The following is a 24669-nucleotide window of genomic DNA, read 5'->3' on the forward strand; positions in this document are numbered from 1 at the left end:
CCATAAAGAATAATAAAATTATGGCCTTTGCAGTCACATGGATGAAGTTGGAGAATATCATGCTAAGTGAGATAAGCCAATCTCAAAAAACCAAAGGACAAATGATCTCACTGATAAGTGGATGATGACACATAATGGGGGTGGCAGGGGGCAAGAATGGAGGAAGGAGGGACTGTATAGAGGGTAAAGAGGGGTGGGAGGGTTTTGGGGGGAGGAAAAAATTACAGAATGAATCAAACGCCATTATCCTATGTAAATGTATGATTACACAAATGGTATGCCTTTACTCCATATACAAACAGAGAAACAACATGTATCACATTTGTTTACAACAAAAATAAATTTTTAAAAAAAGAACATATACAGAAAACATACCACTAGGTTTGGGGATATAGCTCAGTTGGTAGAGTGCCTGCCTCACAAGCACAAGGCCCTGGGTTTAATCCCCAGCACGGCAAAAAAAAAAAAAAAAAAAAAAAAAAAAGAAAAGAAAAGAAAACATACCACTAACATCATATTAAATGGTAAGAAACTTAAAGCTCACTATTATGCATATTTATAATGCACCAATGAAAAAAAGAAAAAAAAAAAAAGAAACTCAAAGCTCTTCTCCTGAGATCAGGAACAAGCAGAATGTCCCTCCTCACCACCTTCATTTAAACATCATTCTGGAAGTCATAGCTAAAGCAATAAGATGAAAAGGAAATAAAATGTATATGCATTGGGAAAGAAGAAATAATAACTCTTTATTCATAAATGCCATGATTACCTATTCAGAATAACTGAAAGAATTAGCAAAAATATTTCCAGAACTAATGAGCAATTACAGCATAGTTGCAGAATATGAGGTTAATATTAAGAAGTCAATCACTTTTCTATATATTAGCAATGGAATTTAAAATTAAAAGCATAATACCATTACATTATCACTCCTAACATTAAATGCTTAAGTATAAATATAAGAAAACATGTACAAGACTTAGAAAAGCTATAAAACTCTGTTGAAATATATCAAAGAATTAAATAATAGAGATATTCAATATTCATGGACAGAAGACTCAATATTGTCATGATGTCAGTTCTTGCCAACTTGATCTATAAATTCAGTGTAATCTCAATCAAAATCATATAAAGTTATTTTGTAGATGTCAATAAACTGATTTTAAAGTTTATAAAGAACAACTAAAGACCCAGAGTAGTCAACATAATATTTAAGAAGGAGAAAAAGTTGGAACATGAAAACTAACTGACTTCAAGACATGCTATAAAAATACAGTAATCAAGTATGTGGTATTGGTGAAGGAATAGAGAATAGACCAAAGTAATAGAATACAGAGCCCAGAAATAGACCCATATAAAGTTAGTCAACTGATTTGACAAAGAAGTAAAAGCAATACAAGGATGCAAAGATAGTCTTCCAACAAATGGTTCTGGAACAACTGAACATCTCCATGTAAACTTTAATTTAAAAAAACTGATGCAGACTTTAACCCTTCACAAAAATTAACCTGAAAATGAACCTCAGACCTAAATGCAAAATTCAGAAACTGTAAAACTCCTAGAAGATAACATGTAGATGACCTTGGGTTTTTAGGATGACTTTTTAGATGTGATGCCAAAGGCATAATCAATGAAAAAATATCTGATAAGTTGGACTCCATTAAAATAAAAATTTTCTTCTCTGTAAAAGACACAGTCAAGAAAACAAGAAGACAAGGCATAGACTGGGAAGAAATGTTTGCAGAAGACTTCTGAAAAAGAACTGTTACCCACAAAATACAGAGACCTCTTGAAACTCAACAATAAAAACACAAACACCCCAATTAAAAGTGTGCTGAAGACTTGGACAAACATCTCTCCAAGGTAGAGATGGAAAATATACATGAAGATATAGTCCACATCATAAATCATCAGGGAAATTCAAATTAAGACAACAATGAGGTGCTACCACAAAACTATCAGAACAGCTAAAATCCAGAACACTGACATCACCACATGCTGGTGAGGATGTGGAGCAACAGGAATTCTCATTCTTTGCTAATACGAATGAAAATTGGTACAGCTACTTTTAAAGATAGTTTGACAGTTTGTTACAAAACTAAATATACTCTTATCATATGACCCAGCAAACACTCCTTATTATTTATCCAATGGAGTTGGAAATATTTTCATACAAAAAACTTCCCTGGCAGAGTGTGGTGACGACAGGCATATAATCCTAGAAACTCTGAAGACTGAGGCAGGAGGATCACGAGTTTGAGGCCAGCCTAGGCAACTTAGCAAGATCCTGTCTCAAAACAGAAAAAAAAAAGGGGGTGGGGGCGCTATGGATGTAGCTCAGTGGTAGAATGCCCCTGGGTTCAAGCCCCAGTGCCACAAGCAAACAAATATACAAAAACCCCCGTGCTAGTCTCTTTTTCTCCATCTTCATCAGATCACAGCCCTGCTGGAAGAGTTTTTTGACTAACAAAAACTTTATTTAGTATCACTCTGGGGATGTTTATATTCTAATAGGGCAAAATGCAAAAGAACAATGCTGATTTGGTCTTTAGGCACCAAAATGAGCTTTTGAGGGTTACTTGGTAGAGAGGAACCTAGCTAGTGTCTAAATAGCACTGACAATTTTGACAACCTATTTCATATACTCATTAGATCTGCTCTGTCAAGACCAATCCCACTATGTGGGAGCTACAATACTATGGTTTTGGTGTTTGGACTTTGAATCCTCAAAATTTGAATACTGGAAGATAATATTCCTTAGTGTGCGTTCTAGTAGTAAGTGTCCCATGGAAAGCATTTTGAGTTGTTTTGAAACTGCATGCAAACAACAATATTTTTTACCTATAAGCTTCATACACACTAAGTGTTCAATTATATGTTGATTAATTGATGATATTTCTCACACTCAGATTTTCTTTAGTTGAAATCAGAACTTATATATAAGCGTGGTGTTCTTTGGCTATAAAATGCTCCACTGTTTTTAATGACCAAATAGATGATTTTGTTGAGGAGGCTGAGGCAGGAGAATCATCAGTTTGAGGCCAGCCTTGGCAACCTAGTGAGACCCTGTCTCAAAATTTAAAAATAAATAACTAAGAAGGGCTGGGGGTATAACTCCGTGGAAAGGCACCCCCGGGTTTAGTCCTCTATATTAAAAAAAAAAAAAAAAAAAAAAAAGATGGTCTTCCATTCAGAAGAAGACAATAATAAAGCAAGCAGGATTGTCCAATGAATACCCAACTGGAATTCAGAGCCCTTCCCTCAAAGCATTTAGATTCATACTATGTAGAAAAGGAGCCACAAACCATCCTGGAGGAGCCATAGCAAGAATAACAATAAAAAGAAAAAATTTGCCTTACATTTCTAAAGAGCTTACATGCCTTCCCATGAGCCTCACTTGTGTGGGGGCCCTAACTATTTATTCTGGCTCAGCTGCTGCTGTAGGGACCAAGTATATGTGGACTCACATCAGCTTTATATGGGCACAGTCTGCAAGGTCCTTCCAGTATTCACCTCATCACTCGTGGGCCTTGAGAGCCACTAAACATTCTTGCTAACTATGCCAACTTGCAAGGTTTATACATTTCTTGATGCTAAGAAGTTTCTGTAGCTGCTCAAATGCATTTAAGAAGATCAAGGTGATCGCGGTCCGATTACCATACTCAATCCTGAGTGGATGGGGACTATTTTGCTTTCTGCTTGCTCTTTTTTTGTTTTGTTTGTTCTGTTCTGTTTAGGTGTACATGACAGTAGTGTGTATTTTGACATACATGCATGGAGTACGACTCACTCTGATTAGGATACCATTCTTGGGGTTGTACATGATGTGGAGTTTCACTCACCATGTGTTCATATACCAACATAGGAAAGTCATGTCTGATTCATTCTACTGTCTTTCCTACTCCTACCCCCTTCCCTTGCCTTCAGGTCAGATGTTTTCTCCGATACGTGGATGTTAATGCACAACAAGGGAGGGGAGAACAGAAGTTCTGCTTGCTCTTAAAGAGCTCGGTCCTTGGCCCTGACTTTCTTGGCTGTAACACCAACCCACTGTATACACAGAATCCATGTGGACCCATCAAGTAACCTCACTAGGCCCTGAGGGTAAGGGAAATGCTAATTCTCATGCTGCTTGTGGTGCCGTGAGTAATAACTTTTGTTGCTGTCCCAGGAGTCTTATGTCTTCTGCCAGTGTCCATGAAACAATAACAGGTTACGTTATAAGTAGAATAAGTAGGTTCAAAGCTTGTCAGTAAGATAGAACCACTCCCTAGACCCAGCAGTCTGGGGTCAGAAATGGGATGCTGATAGAAACTTGACTTTTAGAACAGGAAGGATAAGGGCCCTATGGGCCAGATTCAGAGATACAAGCCTTCCTAAGATCCTATAGAAAATACTCTTGCCAATGCAAACTTGTAGAGTAAGGAATACTCCACTGTCCTACATGCAAGTGAACAGAAGTAAATATTTAAAGGATGACATTATGGAGAACAGTAGGGAGGGGGGTTTCAAAACCACAAAAAAAGATCTACCATATGGTGCACTTGTGGATGTATATCTAAAGGAAATGAAACCAGTATACCAACGAGATACCTTCATTCTCATGTTTATTGCAATACTATTAGCAATCATGAAGATAAGGAATCATCCTTGTCTTATAGGTGCCCATCAGCAGATGAATGTATAAAGAAAATCTGGTATATAAATAAATAAATAAATAAATACACACACAAAGGAATATTATTCAGCCATGAAGAAAAATGAAATCCTGCCATTTGCAACAAAATGGATGGAAACTTAGGGACATTATGTGAAATGAAATAAGCCAGGTACAGAAAGACAAATACCGCATATTATCTTTCATATGTAAAAGCTAAAAAAATGTCAACTTGAATATAGAATAGCAATTACTAGAGATTAGGGGGCGCAGACATGAGGGTGGATAAAGTTAAGTTGGATAATGTGTACCCCAAAAGTTCCATTGATGAAATAAGGGGGTTCTGGTGTTCAAGGCATAGAAGGATGACTACAGTTCACAATCAACTATTACATATTTTGTTAAGATCTAGACAAGAAGAGATCAAAGGCTCCAGACATTAAAAAATGATGAGAGGGAGACATTAATTACCCTGGTTTCATCAGTTCACACTGTATGCATGTGTTGAACTATTACAATGAGTCTTATTAATGTGTATAGTTAATACATATTAATTAAAAATAAAATGTTTTAAGCTTTTTCTCAGCGAAGGATACAATCAAGAATGTGAAGAGAGAGCCTACAGAGTGGGAGAAAATCTTTTCCACATGCACTTCAGATAGAGCACTTATTTCCAAAATTTATAATGAACTTACAAAACTTTACAACAAAAATACAAAGAACCCAATTAATAAATGGGCTAAGGACCTGGACAGACACTTTACAGAAGAAGACACACAGGCAATTAATAAATATATGAAAAAATGTTCAACATCTCTAGTAATAAGAGAAATGCAAATTAAAACAACTCTAAGATTTCATCTTACTCCAATTAGAATGGCTTTTATCAAGAACACAAACAATAATAGATGTTGGCATGGATGCAGGGAAAAAGGCTCACTTTTACATTGCTGGTGGAGTTGCAAATTGGTGCAGCCGCTCTGGAAAGCAGTATGGAGAATCCTAAGAAATCTGGGAATGGACCCACTTTTTGACCCAGTTATCCCACTCCTCGGTTTATACCCAAAGGACCTAAAATCAGCAAACTACAGTAATACAGCCACATCAATGTTTATAGCAGCTCAGTTCACAATAGCTAGATTGTGGAACCAACCTAGATGCCCTTCAACAGATGAATGGATAAAGAAACTCTGGTATATATACACAATGGAATACTATTCAGCCATAAAGAAGAATAACATTATGGCATTTGCAAATAAATGGATGGAATTGGAGAATATCATGCTAAGTGAAATAAGCCAAGCCCAAAAAACCAAAGGCCAAATGTTTTCCCTGATAAGTGGAGGATGATATATAATGGGGTTGGGGGTGGGGAATGAGAGAATAATTGGGAAACTTTGGAATATGTAGAAGAAAATGAGAGGGAGGGGGATATGAAAAATGGTGGAATGAGACAAACATCATTGCCCTATGTACGTGTATGATTACACGAATGGTATGAATCTGCATTGTGTACAACCATAGAAACTAAATTATGTACCCCATTTGTGTACAATGAATCAAAATGCAGTCTGTAAAAAATTAAAAGCCAAATAAAAATAATTTTAAAAAAGACTGAAGAACAAAAGGCAGAATTAAAACAAGTCATTTAACTTGTTCATTAATAACCTTAGTTATTGCTTACACCCCTGCTGGCCCAAGTGGGCAAAGAAAAAGATACTCCAGCAAGAAGATGATACGTCGATGACTGATTAACTAAGGAGACCGACTCCATGGTCCACTGAAAGTAGCCACTCTTCAGAATGGCTCTGTTTTAGTCAGATTTATTGTTGCTATGCCAAAAGACCTGACAAGGACAACTAGAGGAGGAAAAGTTTATTTGGGGGCACACAGTTTCAGAGGTCTCAGTAGACAGCTGCCTCCATTCCTGGGGGCTTGAAGTGAGGCAGAACATCATGGTGGAATAATAAGGCAGAGGAAAGCAGGTCAGGACCGGAAGTGGGGAGGGGGAGGGGGTCCACTTGCCAGGGACAAAATATATACCCCAGTATATACCCACAATGACCTACCTCCTCCAGCCACACTCCACCTGCCTTCAGTTATCACTCAGCCCCTATCTGAGGATCAATACACTGATTAGGTTAAGACTCTCATACTCAATCATTTCACCTCTGAAGTTCCTTGCATGGTCTCACACAGGCGCTTTTGGGAGACACCTCATATCTAAACAGTAACAGACTCATCTCCTTTCACCTTCTGCCTGGTGAACAGTCGAGAAAAAGAAAGGAATGGATGTACTATATAGGTTCTTTGTGAAAATTTGGAATTGTCCCCTGACCATTCTGGAGCATGATACTTGTTTCCTTCCTTTAACAGCAACCCTAGGGCAACCTGCTTGCTACACCCTCTTGGTGGTACCCTGGCTAAAAGAGGATTCGAACTATTCTTATTAAGTCACTGGATTTTGTTACTGAACTAACACAGTTCTTAGTCATAAAGATAAAGGCTGGATGTAGGAATGACCTCTTGGTTTAGTATCTATCACCCCGTCCCTCTAAGTGACCCACATGGAACAAAGTAGGAGGGAAAAATGGATTTTTGTAACTTTTATAAAAATACCTGTCTCTCTTATACCTGATCACTGCAGGGGAAAGGTATAATTGGAAGGACATAATCGGGAAAAAGGTGAAGTTAACACTAGAGCAATGATGCATGCAGAGTTTTGTGATTGTGGAGGGAACACTTCCGACCCCAGTAGATATAAGGGTGAAGCATTAAGGATTCCTAGTTTTTCAGAGATACCCTTGGGGTCTTCCTCGCCAGAGACAGCAGGACGCTGGCCTCCTATATAGTGTTCTCTTCTCAAGGTCCAAAATAATCAGTGTGGTAAGCTCCTCGTGACCTCAGTGCACCGGGAGACAACCACAACTACCCGACCTGAGGGGAAAAAATAGGGAAAATCAGAACATGCTCTTGTCTAACCGCTGAGCTCTTTGTGACAAAGTGACCCCTTTGCTTTACATATGGGAAGAGACGAAAAAATTGGCCTTCTCTATCGACAAAGAAGGGAAGAATCGTGGGAAGAGGACGGACGCTTCCTCCCCAGAAATCCAGATTTCTCAGCCAAAGCCTCCCTTCTGCAAAAACATGAAGAAAGCAGACCGTCTGCACCCTTGTCCCACTTCTTACTGACCCAGATAGCATAGCTTGACTTAGATATTTCATTTTCCAGGAACTTGGGAATGAAGTTCATCGATGAAAGGGAGGAATATGATGTTGAAATATACTCCTTATATTGAATAGCACATAGCATGTCAATGTATAATGATGTTCAGTGAGGGATTCATGAAGGCTGGACTTAGAGCCAGAGAAGCTGCTTCCTTAGGTGAAGACAGATGACAATTCGGTTGGGAGCAGTTCCAAGTGACCATGGAAGGCCTTCGGGCATTAAGGATCCAGGTTCTGATCAAAAGTAAAACTTCTCTGAGTCTTAAGGACTCAGGAAAAGCAAACTGTGGGAGAATATAAAGAACAAAGGAATGATCCCCAAGTATTAGAGGGTGGAAGTCTTGGGGGAAAAAAAAACAATTTCATATTTCAGTTATGTTTTGGGCAGAAAGGCAAACTCAGGTCACATTAAAGCAGGTCACATTAAACATAAGGAGGGGCTGGGGTTGTGACCCAGTGGTAGAGCACTTGCCCAGCACTGAGTTTGATCCTCAGCATCACATATAAATGAATAAAGTAAAGATCTATCAACATCTATAAAAAAATGTTTTTTAAATAATGAAAAGAAAATAGGTCTGATAAAGAAATGCTATCATTTGAGACAACATGGACAAACCTGGAAGACACTATGTTAAGTGAAATGAGCCAGGCAGGGAAAGACAAATACTGCATGACCGCACTCATATGTGGAGTCTAAAATGTTGAACTCAGAAGAGCAAATAGAATGGCAACTACCAGGGACTGGGGATAGTGGGGAAAGATTGGTCAAAGGATAGAAAATTTCACATAAACAGGAAGAATAGGTTCAAGAGATTTATTGTACAACATCGTGACTGTAGTTATAGTAATGTATTAGATTCTTGAAAATTGCTTAAAGAGAAATTTTTAAGTCTTCTCACCACACATACATTCAAAAGTGAAAAATACATGAGGTACTATACATGTTGGCCTAATTTAACTGTTCTACAACATATGCATATTTCAAAAGAACATGTTATACACAATAAATATATACAAGTTTTATTTCAAAAAAATTTTTTATTGTAAACAAATGGGATACAACTTGTTTCTCTGTTTGTACATGAAGTAGAGTCATACAATTTGTGTAATCATACATTTACATAGGGTAATGGTATTTCATTCACTCTGTTATTTTTCCTGCCCCCACAACCCTCTCACCCTCTTTTCCCTCTATACAGTCCCTCCTTCCTCCATTCTTGCCCCCCTCCTACCCCCAATTATGTATCATCATCCACTTATCAGCAAGATCATTCATCCTTTGTTTTTTTGAGATTGGCTTATCTCACTTAGCATAATATTCTCCAACTTCATCCATGTGACTGCAAAGGCCATAATATTATTATTCTTTATGGCTGAGTAATATTCCATTGTGTGTGTGTGTGTGTGTGTGTATATATATATATATATATATATATATATATATATATATATATATCACAGTTTCTTTATCCATTCATCAATTGAGGGACATCTAGGTTGGTTCCACAGTCTGGCTATTGTGAATTGAGCAGCTATGAACATTGATGTGGCTGTATCTCTGTAGTATGCTGATTTTAAGTCCTTTGGGTATAGGCCAAGGAGTGGGATAGCTGGGTCAAATGGTGATTCCATTCCAAGTTTTCTAAGGAATCTCCAAATCTCCACATTGCTTTCCAGAGTGGCTGCACTAATTTGCAACCCCACCAACAATGTATGAGTGTACCTTTTTCCCCACATCCTCACCAACACGTATTGTTGCTTGTATTCTTGATAATCACCATTCTAATTGGGGTGAGAGGGAATCTTAGAGTAGTTTTGATTTGCATTTCTCTTATTACTAGAGATGTTGAATATTTTTTCATATATCTATTGATTGCTTGTAGATCTTCTTCTGTGAAGTGTCTGTTCATTTCCTTAGCCCATTTGTTGATTGTTTTATTTGTATTCTTGGTGTAGAGTTTTTTGAGTTCTTTATATATTCTGGAAATTAGTGCTCTATCTGAAGTATGAGTGGCAAAGATTTTCCCCCACTCTGTAGGCTCTCTCTTCACATTACTGATAGTTTCCTTTGCTGAGAGAAAGCTTTTTAGTTTGAATCTATCCCAGTTATTGATTCTTGCTTTTATTTCTTGTGCTATGGGAGTCCTGTTAAGGAAGTCTGATCTTAAGCTGACATGTTGAAGATTTGGACCTACTTTTTCTTCTATAAGATGCAGGGTCTCTGGTCTGATTCCAAAGTCCTTGATCCATTTTGAGTTGAGTTTTGTGCAGGGTAAGAGATAGGGGTTTAGTTTCATTCTGTTGCATATGGTTTTCCAATTTTCCCAGCACCATTTGTTGAAGTGGCTATCTTTTCTCCATTGCATGTTTTTGGCACCTTTGTCTAGTATGAGAAAACTGTATTTATTTGGGTTTGTGTCCATGTTCTCTATTCTGTACCATTGATCTACCTGTCTATTTTGGTGCCAATACCATGCCGTTTTTGTTACTATTGTTTTGTAGTATAGTTGAAGTTCTGGTATTGTGGTATCTCCTGCTTCACATTCCTGCTATATTTTGAAAATTTTTAAATCAATTTTTAAAAGTCTCAGATCTTCCAGTTACTAACTATATTAATTCAGACAAGATATTTAACCTCTTGGAAGTTCTCTTCCCTCACTTACAAAAAAAAGGATGACATTGACCTGCCTCAGAGAGTCATTTATGAGAAGCAAAGGAGACAATAATGAAAAACACTTAGTATAGAGCTTCACTACATGTGGGTCTTCAATAATGGTTGCTGTTAGTAAGGAAAATATAAACAGTAGAACCAAACAAGAAAAAAGAAATGAGCAGGTTAAACTTAAATGAAAAATAACTATGTTGCTTGGATCTCGTAGAGAAGACACACGTAGAGTAAGGACATAGATGAAATAAAACATGGACTTTTGTAGGTTATCATGCTGTCTTCGGAAATTTTTACTTTGTTTTCAGTTTCCCCAGGTAAGAATTATCTGTGTTGTCCATCTACCTATTATTATAGCTAAAGAAAACAGGGCATCTTCTTCAGCAGACAACAGAGACTCACCAAGTGACGAAGGCTTCCCCAGCATCACTGCCCCATAGAATTCTCTGAAGTAAGATAGCAGCAGATCGCTAAGAATGTCCAAACATATGTGAGACCAATGCATCCCAATGGTCACTTTACTCTTTCTGTATTAGTTTTTCTTCAGTATATGTTACAAGATAAAAGAAAACTTTTCTAAGACAATGCTACAAGATTATTATGGTTGGATATGAGGTGTTCCCCAAAAGCTCCTGTGTTAATGCAGAGATGTTCAGAGGTGAAATTATTAGATTATAAGAGCTCTAACTTGATCTGTCCATCCCAGTTTGAATGAACTGAGTGATAACTATAAGCAGGTGGGATATGATTGGAGGAGGTGAGTCAGTGGGGATGTGCCCTGGAAGCGTGCATCTTCCCTGTAGACCCTTCCTCAACCCCTCCCCAGCTCCAATCCCTGCTTCCTGGCCAAGTCCTGACCAACTTCCTTCCACCACGCCCTTTCTGTCATAATGTTCTGCCTCACCTTGGACCTAGAACAATGGATCCAGCCCACAAGGGCTAAATCGATGAAACCATGAAGCAAAATAAACTTTCCTCCCTCTAAGCTGTTCTTGTCAGATATTTTGGTTACAATACCACAAAGCTGATTAACATGTGGACACAGGAAAATTTTCAAAAAAAGTTTAAAGATGTTGCTCAAAATACTAATGACCTCCAAGACACTCAGTCACAAGGCCTTAAAGATCTTCAGTGAAAAGAAATCTCACTGAAGAGTACATTCCAAAGGGAAAGCTGAGATCTGTTTTATTTCTCCTCTTTTTGAAATGGTTTTTAAATGAATAAACATATTAATAAGAAAAACACATTGATAAAGTAAATTGGTGTCTGAATCTTTCTTGGAAAAGTCTTGGATTAGAAATTCAAGGCATGAATGCTCTGAGTGCAAAATCTCAAAACATTTGTACGTGCACTTTTAACTACATTTATCAGAAGGAAATCATCACAAGAAGGGACCAAGAAGGTCCATACTGCAGGCTTCTTGAAACATCATATCAAACCAGTCTAATGCCATGCTCTAAATTCTATATAAAGATCCTTGAAGATCACCTCAGAGTCTGAGAAAGGACAACTGTGTCTGAATCACAGCAAGACAGAGATAGAAGGATTTTAGAAATGGTCTTCACTGACAATAAGCCAAATAGAGAATTCTCATCTTCAACAACTCTGACAGGTAGCACTCAGGTTTCTTTTTTTTCTTTTTTTTTTTTTTTTTTTTTTTATTACATCTGAGAATTGGGACTCATTGCCACTTAGGACAGATCATTTTCACATTTGAACAGTTAGATTTTTCTGGAAGTGCTTTTGGAAATTGTTCAAAAGTAGACAGTAAGCTATTATCCTAGCCTTCTAGGCAGCAAAGGTCTCCATCTTGGAGTGTGGGAAAGCATTCTATGAAATAGGACCAAATAAACCAGAACGGTTTGTCAGGGACTATCCTGGGCTTAGTACTAAAACTACTGTGTCTCCAAAAACCCTATGTGAAATAGGCCACAGGGCTAAAAATCATAGGTTTTCTAATTACACAGAGCCCAAGTTGGAGCCCCAACTTCACCATTTAACACATTGCCTACTTTAGACAAATCTGTTTTTCAATCTAAGCCTCAGATAAGTTTACAGATAAGTTTCCTTATCTGTAAAGTGAGGATAATAATACCCACCTTTCAGAGTTGATATTAGGACTAAATGGGTAATACGTGAACACTAGTGAATGCATCCATAATGTATATATTTTAACTTGCATTGACCAAAACTTTCCTTCCTCACAACTTTTAATCATAATCTTTGCTTTGTCCTTTGAACACTTAAGAACAAGTCTGTTTCCTCAAATAGCTAAAGGCAATAGCACGCTCCGCATCACCCCCTTCGCTCCCAGCTTGCACCACTCCAGTCCTCCTTCCCAGACTAAACACTGCTGGTGCCTTTGACCTCTGCTCAAGTGACATGCTTTCCAGAACTTTGACCCTCACGTTGACCTTCTTCTAGATTTTCTTTCTCTCTCTTAGAGTTCGGGCCAAGAACTGAACAAAACTCCCTTGGTGTTGCCTGACCAGCGTGAGGACACTTGGACGGCTACCTCGCGTCTTCTGGATACTCTATTTCCATCACATGACCTCAGATCACATTAGTTTTTTGGCAGCCTTCACCCAGTTGGCTTATGTTAAGCCAACAACTAACTCTCCTGGGCCTTCCTCTTTCTTCTATGAACCATTAGGCAAGGTCTCCCTTATTCTGGTTTTAGCTGCTTTAAACACAAAAGCAAGAATCTAAATTTACCCCTATTAATTTTAGCAGGCTGATTTCAGCCTCTCCTACTAGGTTGTTGAGATTTTTATGGCTCCTTTGCCTGTTAGCCAACAGATTATCTATTTTCCTCAATTTTGTGTCACCTTCAAATTTGACAAGAATGACTCAAACTGTCGATTTAAAATACAGAATGATTTAGGGCCAAGAGAAGAACCATTCAAAAGTCCCAGAAAGAATAAGTCTGGTCAAAATTACTAAGTGCTACCCTGTGTTCAGTAATTCCTCTGAACTAGATACTGAGTGAGATACATTATGAACATTATCTCATTTAACTTCACACAACGCTTCAAGATGAATATGAGTGTCCTCTTCTTACAAATGAGAAAACTGAGACTCAGCAATGTCCAATGTCTTATTCAAAGTCAGATGGCTAATAAGTGTGATGGCTGCACACTTATGGAACGAGGTTTGTTGACATTGAAGTCCGAACTCTTTCTGCAGAGCCATTCTGTCTTTGGAAGGAGAGTTACTGAGTCTGTGAAAAAAATCTTTAAGCCTAAGTCCTATTTGAACTCCAGTCACACCCATTCTTCCTTCCTTCCAGTTTCCTGGGGCCACCCACCATCGCAGCAAGGGCAGTATAATCTTCTCCATACTGCTCTCCTTTTGCCAAGCCCTGTGCTTTCCAGCTCCATCCTCTCCCTGGCCATCTTCTTCACCCTATAGTATTCCAGCTCAGTTTTGAAGAAACCATCCTACATTCTGACTCTTTTTCTATCATACATCCCCTTGGAAAACCTTTCTATCAAACTAAAACTAAGGGTGCCACTTACCTCATCAACTCAGAGAATTTAATTTAACAAATAATTACTTCCTATCTACTTACTATATACCTTACTTACTACATACTATATCATTACTTCCTATCTACCTCTGTGCCAGCAACAGGAATAGAACAATAGAAAAAGAGAAAAGGAAAAAAAAAGACATGGCCCCTGCCTCACAGAGTTTCTAATCTAGGGAAAGAGCAGATGGAACAATTACAGAAATCAGTATATACTGCAAATCTGATGAGTGCTACCAAGGAGAAGTTCAGTGTTCTGTGGGAATATACAATACAAGCACCTATTCTAGTCCAGACAGTAAGAAAGGATCTCACTTTCAGAAAATCTTTCTTGCATTTTTTAAGCACCTGTTTTAGTCAGCTTCTGCATCGCTGTGACCAAAATAACCCAATAAGAACAACTTAGAGAAGGAAAAGTGTATTTGAGACTCATGGATTCAGATCTGCTGGTCCACAGACAGCCAACTTTATTGCTCTGGACCCAAGGTGAGGCAGCACATCTTGGGGGAAGTACCCAGAAGAGGAAAGCTGCTGAACTCATGGTGGGATCAGGAAACAGAGAAAGAGAGAAGGGACCACAGGGCAGATTCATCCTTCCTGGCATGCCCTCAGTAACCCATCCTCCTCCAGCCACACCCCATCTACAGTTATCACCTAGTCAATCCATTCAGACCAGGATGGACTGATTAGGTTACAATGCTCACACTCCACTTATTTCACCTCCCAACATTCCTGCATTAACGCAGGAGCTTTTGGGAGACAGACACCTCATATCCAAACCATAATAGCATCTACTAAGTCTCAGGTAGTAGTGATACCTATTATAAATGACGTAATATGCAGGCTCATAATTTTAAACAAAAGAACTAAAAGTAGAATAACATTTATAGTAAACATTTACACACACCTGGTGTGTAAATGATAAGCATGAAGGCATTATTCAAAGAGGAAGAATCAGGGAAAACTTCCTAGAAAGCAGCTCAGCATCATTTTGATGTGATTAAGAATTACTGAGCCAAAGAAAGAGACATTCTGGTCAAAGGGAAGAACATACGCAAAGCTTTGGAGGAGGCTATATTATAACACATTTGAATGTCTTCAAAGAATTCACCATGGTTAAAGCACAGAATGTGTAGAGGCACAGGGATAATTTTTGACCCTATATGTTACACTATTAAGTCTTTAAAGTAAAATTCTTCAAGAATTGATGGTGGTTCACAAAACAATATTCAGCTACAAGTGAACTCTAATTATAATATCTGTGCTAAACAAAACCAAAAAATTCTGTGACTACTTGAGAGATGGATGGTGTGTGGGGATGTGCACAAATGTGCATGTAGCAGAGGAAGATCAAAGTTAAAACAAACTACTCTCCAAAGTTGTTTTACAAACATCCCAAAACAGTTTGACCAGGAATTTGTTTGCAGTCCAGGTCATAACATTATAAAACATGGCCAAATATGTAACTATGACACTGCATAAACAAAAGAAAAATAAAGTGCAATGATCCCATTACTAATCATGCCTACTGGCATGCGTCTCATTAATTAGAGTAATCTAAAGAAGGTTTAAATGTCCAGCTGATAAAAGGAGTCTTTCCAAAGTTGGAACATGGCACTGCTGTTTGTCTATCCTGGAAATGCTGTCTATGAACGGTCATTCACCAGAAGGGAATAGTTACTTCCTATGAACTTCAGCTTCAGATTTGTTTTCCTCTTGATCTTACCTGGAAATCTTTCCCATGGAAGGTCACGCTAGACCCCTTTCTCACGGGAAAATTCAACTCATCCTTCAAGTTTATCTCCTGAAGCCCACTTCCTTTCATTCAGCCAGAATATACCAACTGAGAAAGTATTCCTTTCCATCTTTCACATATATGTTTCTGTCACTGTTAAAAGTTGTGGCAAGGGCTAGGGATATAACTCAGTTGGTAGAGTGCTTGCTTTGCAAGCACAAGGCCTGGGTTCAAATCCCCGGCACCACAAAAAAAAAAAAAAAAAAAAAGTCGTGGCAATGAAAAGGGAAAATACTGGGGAATTATACTGGCCCAAATTGTATTGTCATATTGTGTGCATATACAAATATGTAACAGTAACAGTGAATCTTATCATTATATACAGCTATATGCAATAAAAAAATATGGATAAAAATTTTTAAAAGAATTGTGGCCACGAAGGCTGGGCTGTAGCTCAATGGTAGAACACATATGAGTTTGTACTTGAAGCCCTGAGTTCAATCCCAACAGTGAAAAAATAAAACAGTATAGTAATTGATTTTAAATGGATGGGGTTGAAGATCTGAATATGGAAGAGTTTAAACAAAACCACATCTTTAACTACCAACTAAATGAACCAGATAATCTAAAAACTAAACTTTGAAATTTTAATTTGTAATATGATTTTGGTTTTGGTTTTGATTTTATAAATAAAGGGATGGTTGAAGTTTGGAGAAGCCATCTAAACCTCAAATGAAATCTTGGTTATTTTTATGAAAACTTTGTATAGCAATAGGATTTTCTTACTTTTGATTTAAATGTTTCTTTTAATTTATTACTTTTTTTTAACTAAGTAACCACAACATAAAGAACTGAAACATTATCAATTTCTTCCACCACACCATGTTCACTGGTTAGATCTAGAGCTCATTGTTAATGAATAGTAAGTTTACTTCATCATTGCACTATAATTTTCATTTTTACTCGTCCTGTCTTTAGCTCTGCCTTTCTTTCCTTTTTTTAAAATTTCTTCCTTCCAGCCACACATGATAGCAGAGTACATTTCAACACATTCATACAAGTGTGGAACACATCCGACTTCCATCCGACATCCGGATCCCAGTCTTGTGGCTGCGCACAGTGTGCAGATTCACTGAGGAGTATTCATGTATGTACATAGGAAAGTTAAGTCAGATCTGTCCCACTGTCCTTCCTATTCCTGTCCACTCCCTTCCCTTCATTCCCCTTTGTCTAATCTACTGAACTTCTGTTCTCCCCCACCCCGTCTGCCATTGTGTGTTAGCACCCACATATCAGAGAGAACATCCATCCTTTAGTTCTTTGCGACTGGCTTATTTCACTTTAGCTTTGCCTTTCTCACATCAATGGGTAAGACAGAAATATGGAAACCATGCTCGTCATGTTTGTAGATGATAAAAAAGCCAAGAGTGACAACAAATATTCTTGACAAAAGAATCAGGATTTAGAAAGTACCATGAGAATCTAAATCAAATAAATAGACTAAATCAAATAAATAGAATTTAGAATAAGTACAAGATTCCATACATAGTTTCAAAAATCAATTGTGTAAATTTAGTGACACTAAGTAAGAGACTTAGGAATTTTAATTCATAAACTCAATATATATCAATAATGTGACATAACTCTAAAAGAAATAAAATGGTACTTTATAGTGTTCTACTAAATAAATAATATTGGAAATGATGAGATGGATAACTCAGTACTGAATTCAGCTCTGGGTACATTAACTATAGTGTGTTTGGAAAACACTTAATGAAATAACCTGACTCCAAATTCCAAGAGGACTTATATCAGGGACTAGATTGTTGAACCTAAAGATAAGACCTGAGGAACAGTTGATGTCTCCAAATGGTCAAAAAAAATTCACCTTACCATACACAGACCCACAGGGCAGAACTAGAGTCAACTTGAGTGTGTGTTTCCGAAAGGCGGATTTCAGCTCAACAAAAAAAAATGTCTTTCTCACCAAACAAACAGTAAGCCAAACACGGAAAGGGCTGCCTCACAGTCCCCTGCCCCTCATTGGTAGCATTGAGGACCAGGCCAAAAAACCCTTGCCAGGGGAAAACCAGGCAAGCATTGCAGGGATGATTCGAGCGTTGTGCAGATTACTAGAATGCACCATCTACAATTCAGCCTTTTTGGACAAACTTGGCTATCACAAAGGGGCCTCTACAAGACAGCTCATCTGGGCCCCCACGAAGTACAAGATCTCTTACAGCTGTCAAGAATTATAGCTCCGAATGTGGTAAAGCTGACAGGATGCTAATATTTTAGTTGTTCTACATGGGAGCTTAGCCAAAAGGTCAAGAAGCAATATATTTTAGCAGTGTGCAGTGGCCTGAGAGAGAGAAGGACCATTATTTTATTATGAGACCCTTCTTCCAACTGTGTGAGATCATCTTTGTGTTTCTAAGAACACTGCCCAGACCCTGAGGGGACTGCAGGGTGAAGTAATGCCATACTTGGACCTTCCAGAAAAATGATGTACTGAGAACAAACTCAACTGGAGATCCCCAAAGAGAAAGCTGTGGGTCTTTTAGTCAGAACGAAAAATACAAAGACCTGTAAAGACAGAAGTTTCAGAGATTAAACTGAATTGGGAATTCATTTACCTAAAAAGTGTTCAGATTATGTATCTTTAACCCTTCCATCTTGAGGCATTCAGTACAAAAAGTAAACTTGCTGTGACACCATACTTTACATCATATTCTCTCACACGGGGTAGAATAGGGAGAACACTGTAAAACCTAGACCCCCCACTTCCTCAAATTTTGTTGGAGGGTATTTTTCTAATTCTGTGAACATTCTTTCTTTCTTTCCCTCTCTGAGAACTCATTACCATATCATTGGTGTCCCTGATACTTCACACCATGACTGCTCTCAAAACTGCGGAACTAATGGCCAGAAGCATGAAAAAAATATCTCCACGGAACCACAAGGAAACAACTAGAAGAAAAGGGAAAGGAAAGGTCCTCTGTATTTTAAAATCCCATGGTCTCCACTACCAGAAGGGTGGGGGTATGAATTTATTTAGTTCAAATAACTAAGAACTTTTCTTAGAGTCAGCTGTGCCCCAGAATGATAGGAGCTGCTTTAGAGAGCTCAGCACATATTAGTCTGTGCACTGCTAAATGAAGGTGGCTGAAGTCAAAAGCCTAGTGTGCACCTTGGCCCCTAACTCCCTGGAGACATGCTGAGAAGCCACTATACCATCCCAGCCAAATGTCTGCTAAACCATCATCATCCCTGCTTTTTTCAATATTAAACACATCAAATGTATACAGTTGGTATAGTTTCTTCAAAAAGCCAACTTCAGAAGAGGAAAAACTGGCAGACTTTTAAAATAAAAAATAAAAGAGACATAATAACCAAACACAATGTATGAAACTGTTTGGTCCTCGTTTGAAAGAAGTAGAAGACATACTGGTACAAAATTGAGGAAATTTCAGAGTGTATTAGATATTAGGTGATATTAGAAAACTGTTAACTTCCTGAAGTATGAGAGTAGAATTAGAATTATGTAGGAAAATATACCTATAAACAATACATAAATTATGAAGTATTTATATCATATATGTATTTTATATAGGTATATATGTGAAGCATACATATAGATATGTGTCTACATATGTGAAATGAAGCATCCTGCTGTTTAATCAACGTGTGTGTATGCATGTATGTGTGTGTGTATAACACACATTCAACATGTTAACAATTGTGGGTATTCAGACATTCATTATAATACTCTAATTTTTTTTGGTATATTCAAAAATTGTATAAAATATGGTTGAAATGTCCCTATTTGCTGATGACATGAGTTTCTGTGTAGAAAATCTCAAGGCATTCACACACACACAAAAAAAAAAAAAAAAAAAAAAAAACCCTGAAACTGTAAGTTCATCCAGGTACAATTAACATGAAAGATCAACTGAATTTCTTTACACAAGAATGGACATATGGAAACTACAATGTAAACACAGTACCATATAAACATGCTCAAAGAAAAGGAAATACTTAGGTATAAATGTAACATGTACAGAATACATAGGCTTTAATTACAAAATATAATGAAAGAAATCAAGAAGACCAGGCTTATTAGAGACTAACTTTGTTCATAGATTAGAACCTAATAAAAAAGTAAATTTTCCCAAAGTCAATGTATAAAATTTACACAATTTATATCAAAACCAGTAAGGTTTTTTTTTTTTTTGAACCAAACATATACAAGCTCATTCTAAAATTTACATGGAAAGGCAAAATACCTAGATTAGCCAAAACAATTTTGAAAAAGAATAAAAAACTGAAAATCAGTTTCCAATGTTAAGGCTTACTATACTACTGTATAGCTACAGAAATCAAGACAGTGTGACCCCGGCAGAAGGACAAACACAGGTGTCCGTGAGACAGAGGAGAGAGCTCCGAAACTTCCTCACACAAGTATGCTCAGCTAGTTTTTGAGGTACAAATGTCATTCAAGGAAGAAAGGATAGACATTTCAACAAATATTGCTGGAGCAAAGAAATATCCATGGCGTGGGGGGAGTCGGGCCAACCTTGACCTAACCTCACAACTCATATTAAAATCAATTCAAAACTGATTATAGATTTCCATATCTGTCCTTGTTCATTCAGTACTCAACAACTCTACATTAGGAGGTGTTCCTGCTGTAGATTCCCTCCTCCTGTGACCTGTCAGGGCTTGGCCCCTCTACAACATCTGCTGATGACCCCCCTTAGTGAGAGCTGGAGATGTAGCACCACAGTCCTCAGATCTAGATGGGTGACGGAGATGGAAATCAGGAATCAGATTTCTTCATTAACCTGACACAGTATTCTTCCAATAAATTCCTTTTTCTTTTTTAAGTTTTTCAAATTAGCTTTCTGTTACTTGCAACTGGGGTCCTTTCTAGTACAGAGAGCTTAAAAACTTTATCCAAGAGCAGAGTTAGCTGAGGTGGCCCAGCCTTGCCTCTCTCCTTCCATAGCCAATTATTTCCTTTCCCATCACACCCTTGCCATTCACACTGTCCAGGAGAAAGAGACTGTAAGGCAAGAAGTGACCATGTTACCAAATTTATCACAATTGACATTCATCAATTATCTTCTTGGCCTCCTTGTGGATCCAGTTCTGAGCACAATGCTGATAGCAAGCTGACAGACCTGGCACTCCTGATAGGCATCCTCATGCCATCCTGGAGATGTAGATTAGGATTGGGAAGGGACCTCAGGACCTGCCTGCCCCCTTACTCCAGACTGTCACATGGGGTTATTCTCACAGCATTGTCATGATGCTGGGAACAGTCCCCAAAAGACATCTGTTGAAACCACGAGTGCTCTAAAAGTTACTATGCCATGATTTTCATATTAATATGTAATCACTTCTATGTGACTGTTTTCACCTACACACAAAGGACGGGGAAACTGATAAGGGTAGAGAAGAACGTTTTCCAGACAATTACCCAATCTAGTCAATTAATTTAATTTTTTATTGCTTTGAAATAAAAGTCACTACATAAAAATCAATCTGTTGCTGTGGTATCTGTAGAGAGTCTGCTCTTCCATCTGCACATAATCTTGATTTAGGGCCCCCACACGGATTAAGGATTAGGAACATGAAGTTTAATCCTCTCTATCTAAGTCTGAATCTCAGTAACTGTGTAGTTGCTTCTCTGTGCCTCTGTTTCCTTATTTAAAAAATAAAAATTATAACTTCCAGAATTGTTATGCATAATAAACAAATTAACATTTATAAAGTCTTAGAATTATTCCTGTCACACAGTTAATACTATGAAAATGTAGTCACTGCACATTTTGTCCAAATCAGTCTTTTCTTTTTGCCTCCTTATCTCTTTATTGTCTCCTCATTCCTACTCTCAAGTTTAACTTGGAAAAGATGAAGCTTTTCTTTATTGTATCAAGACAAAATGTAATTGTTGGATCCCTTTTTGGGTAAAGGACTCAAATATATTAAACCTTGCACTACTGTGACTTTCTCAAATGCTGATCTGGCTGTTGCGTTGACTATATTTAGAAATAGCACAGAAAGAAACAGTACTGGGATTTGAACCCTGTACACCTGCAGGGAGCCCATCAGAACTGCAAAACTCATATCACAGTCATAGCCCCAGGAATCTTAGCCCCAGAGGCTAGGCAATTTTCTTCTCATTCTCCTCAGAGACCAGTTATTTCTTGCACTGACTAAGGCTCAGAAGAATAGCGTTTTGTAACCGGTGCCAGGATTTTTACATCTGAAAATAAAATTTTCAGCCCCATGTCTAAAATAAGTGTAATTTTTTCATTATGCAATATTTAAATTAAGCCAATAATAATTAATAATTACTCATGAAGGACAATAATGGCAACTCTAATTTGCACAGTTTATTTCTTATCAAGATATTTCATGAATATCATCTCATTTTTGTTACTTACAAAACCTAATAGAATAAGTACTTTCCTTAGTTGAGACACACGAAGTTGAAACCCAAAAGGTCCAAAATTCTCCAGGTTACATAGTAATAAGTGAAGCTGCCTTTCAATGCGGGTTATCTGGCTTCAAAGAGTGGGTCTTATCTACCCCAAGTTAGTACTGAGCACTGATGAAGAAAGCAAAAACAAGTATAAGAAACTCATAGTCTAATTGGGAAACAAAATAAAAAGATAAATAATAATACAAGAAAACAATGCAGAATTTTACAGTGTGTGATTTTACAAACGTATGTCTATGTGGTGACATCTTAGTGGATTTTCTATACAATCATCGCCAGTGGAGAATGGCACTGTTTGCACTCTCTTTAGTTTCCTAAGACCCACGACCCATTTCTTCCTACAACATAAAAACCTTAGAAACCTGCTGCTCTGACATATCACAGGGAGTTGGAATATGGCTCTGCACACGTATCAAGGTACTACTGGGCATTCACGTAGCTTTCTCTAGTACCGCTCATTCATTCATCACTTTATTCCACTTAATAGAAAATGCAATGTTTAATCCACTCAGTTGTGAATCAGACAGGGCTCCTGCACCCAATGGAGTTGACAGATTACAATCTAGTGAGAAGAAAAATAATGGTGTAAACAAGTACTTACATTTCGTGATAAGTACTGTGAAGGAAATTAGTAGCACCCTTTGATAGAGAATGACAATGGAATCACAATGTAGAAAGCATTTTTTTTTTCCCTCTGACCTTTACATGATCAGTTCCTGCCTATCTTACAGATGACAACTTAAACGTTCGTTGTCTTCCTCAAAAATGGCCTAGCTAAATTAGGATCCCCATTTTTCTCTCCAACAAAGCATTCTACTTATTTCTAATGATCAGAGGAAAAGTAAGAGTCCTTGGGGTTAAAAGTTTGTGTTGGAAGAACAGAAGAAAGGCCCTGTGGCTGAAGCACGGGGCAGGATGATGCAAGATGAAGGTGGAGAACTAAGCAGAGGCCAAATTATCTTGAAAGTTCTGTGTGCCATGTGGGAGTTTGGACTTTACATTACAATAAAAAAGCCTAATAGAAAGTCAATGAAGAGCTAGCAGGTAAATGAAATGATCCAATTTGCATTTTTAAACTATTCTGGTTTCTAGATGGAAACATTTTCTACTCATAAAATGTCTTCTACAATCATAAATCATTGACAAACAATATCTACTATTTTTCTTATGCCAACAAACCTTAAAATCTAAAGAAAACAGACGATGTTCTAAACAAAATATCAATTTTTCAAACGGACTAAAGCAGTTCAACATCTACAGAATTTGAAAAAGATATACACTGAAGCTCTACCATTAAAATTGGCACCAGATGTAGGAGGTTTATTAATGAGTTATCTCTAAATTTTAAGAACAGAAGGTTTCCCACTCCACCTTACAGTTCTAGCATAATACAATGTCAAACCCTGTTCAAGATATCCCATTGAAGAAAGCAAGAAAACCTAAGTGGAATAAAAATTAACATCTGGGACCAGATATTAACAAATCAAATCTAGCAATATGTTCAGCTTACAGTCTATGACTAAGTAAAATTTATTCCAGAAAAACATGATTTCCCAATTCTTTTTTATTATTATTTTTACAGACTGCATTTTGATTCTAAGAACTCTATTAGTGTAATTTATTACATTTTTTAAAAATTAAGGAAAAATACATGATTACATTAAATAAGTGCTAAAATATTTGAGCTATTGGAACAGATATTCCCTAACACTTGTTCATTAGTGATTTTTAGGAGGTGACTATTTTGTCTCCCCATAGATAATGTAAGCCTCTCAAGTCATAGTATTTCTCTCTGCAACCTATATCCATCCTCCACACCCTCACTCCGCCCTAGGTCCCAGAAATTTCTATGTAGTATAGACAATCCATGTATTTAGAAGCAATTTAAGCTTGCATTGCAGGAGACTAACCTAAGGAAATCTTTTATTTGAAAAATTCCTATGACCAAATAAGAGTAGGGAAATTGTATATTGTGTTTTTCTCTTAGAGATGTGCAATGAAGTTTAATTAATTTAGAGACTTAGAGAAGTCTTTCAGAGTTTCCCATGTTAATTGAACACAGAACACTGTTGTTCTCATAATGCCTATTAATACCCCATGAATACACTTTGATAAACACTGGTTTAGATCATGTCACCACAATGTCAGTCTCAGGATCAGTAGCATTTGTTGTTCAGGGCATTGTGTGAGGTACTGCTGGAGATATTGAATTGTACGATACAATCTATTCCCACAGATCATTATAATAAAGTTGAGTCAGAACATATAAATAAAGAGATAAATAATAACTTAAGGCCACATGGCATAACACCAAATTAGTAGTCCAAAGTCCAGCAAGGGTGCACAG

The 24669-nt window shown here is 37.4% G+C and overlaps 1 long non-coding RNA gene across 1 annotated transcript in view; it reads right to left on the minus strand.

Moving 5' to 3' along the window:
• LOC306642547 overlaps positions 1 to 24669 on the minus strand; it is a 138774-nt gene that overhangs the window by 29402 nt on the left and 84703 nt on the right. The gene's annotated exons all lie outside the window — the stretch shown is intronic.

The sequence above is a fragment of the Sciurus vulgaris genome, assembly GCF_902686455.1.
Source record: "Sciurus vulgaris genome assembly, chromosome: 13".
Classification (NCBI taxonomy): domain Eukaryota; kingdom Metazoa; phylum Chordata; class Mammalia; order Rodentia; family Sciuridae; genus Sciurus; species Sciurus vulgaris.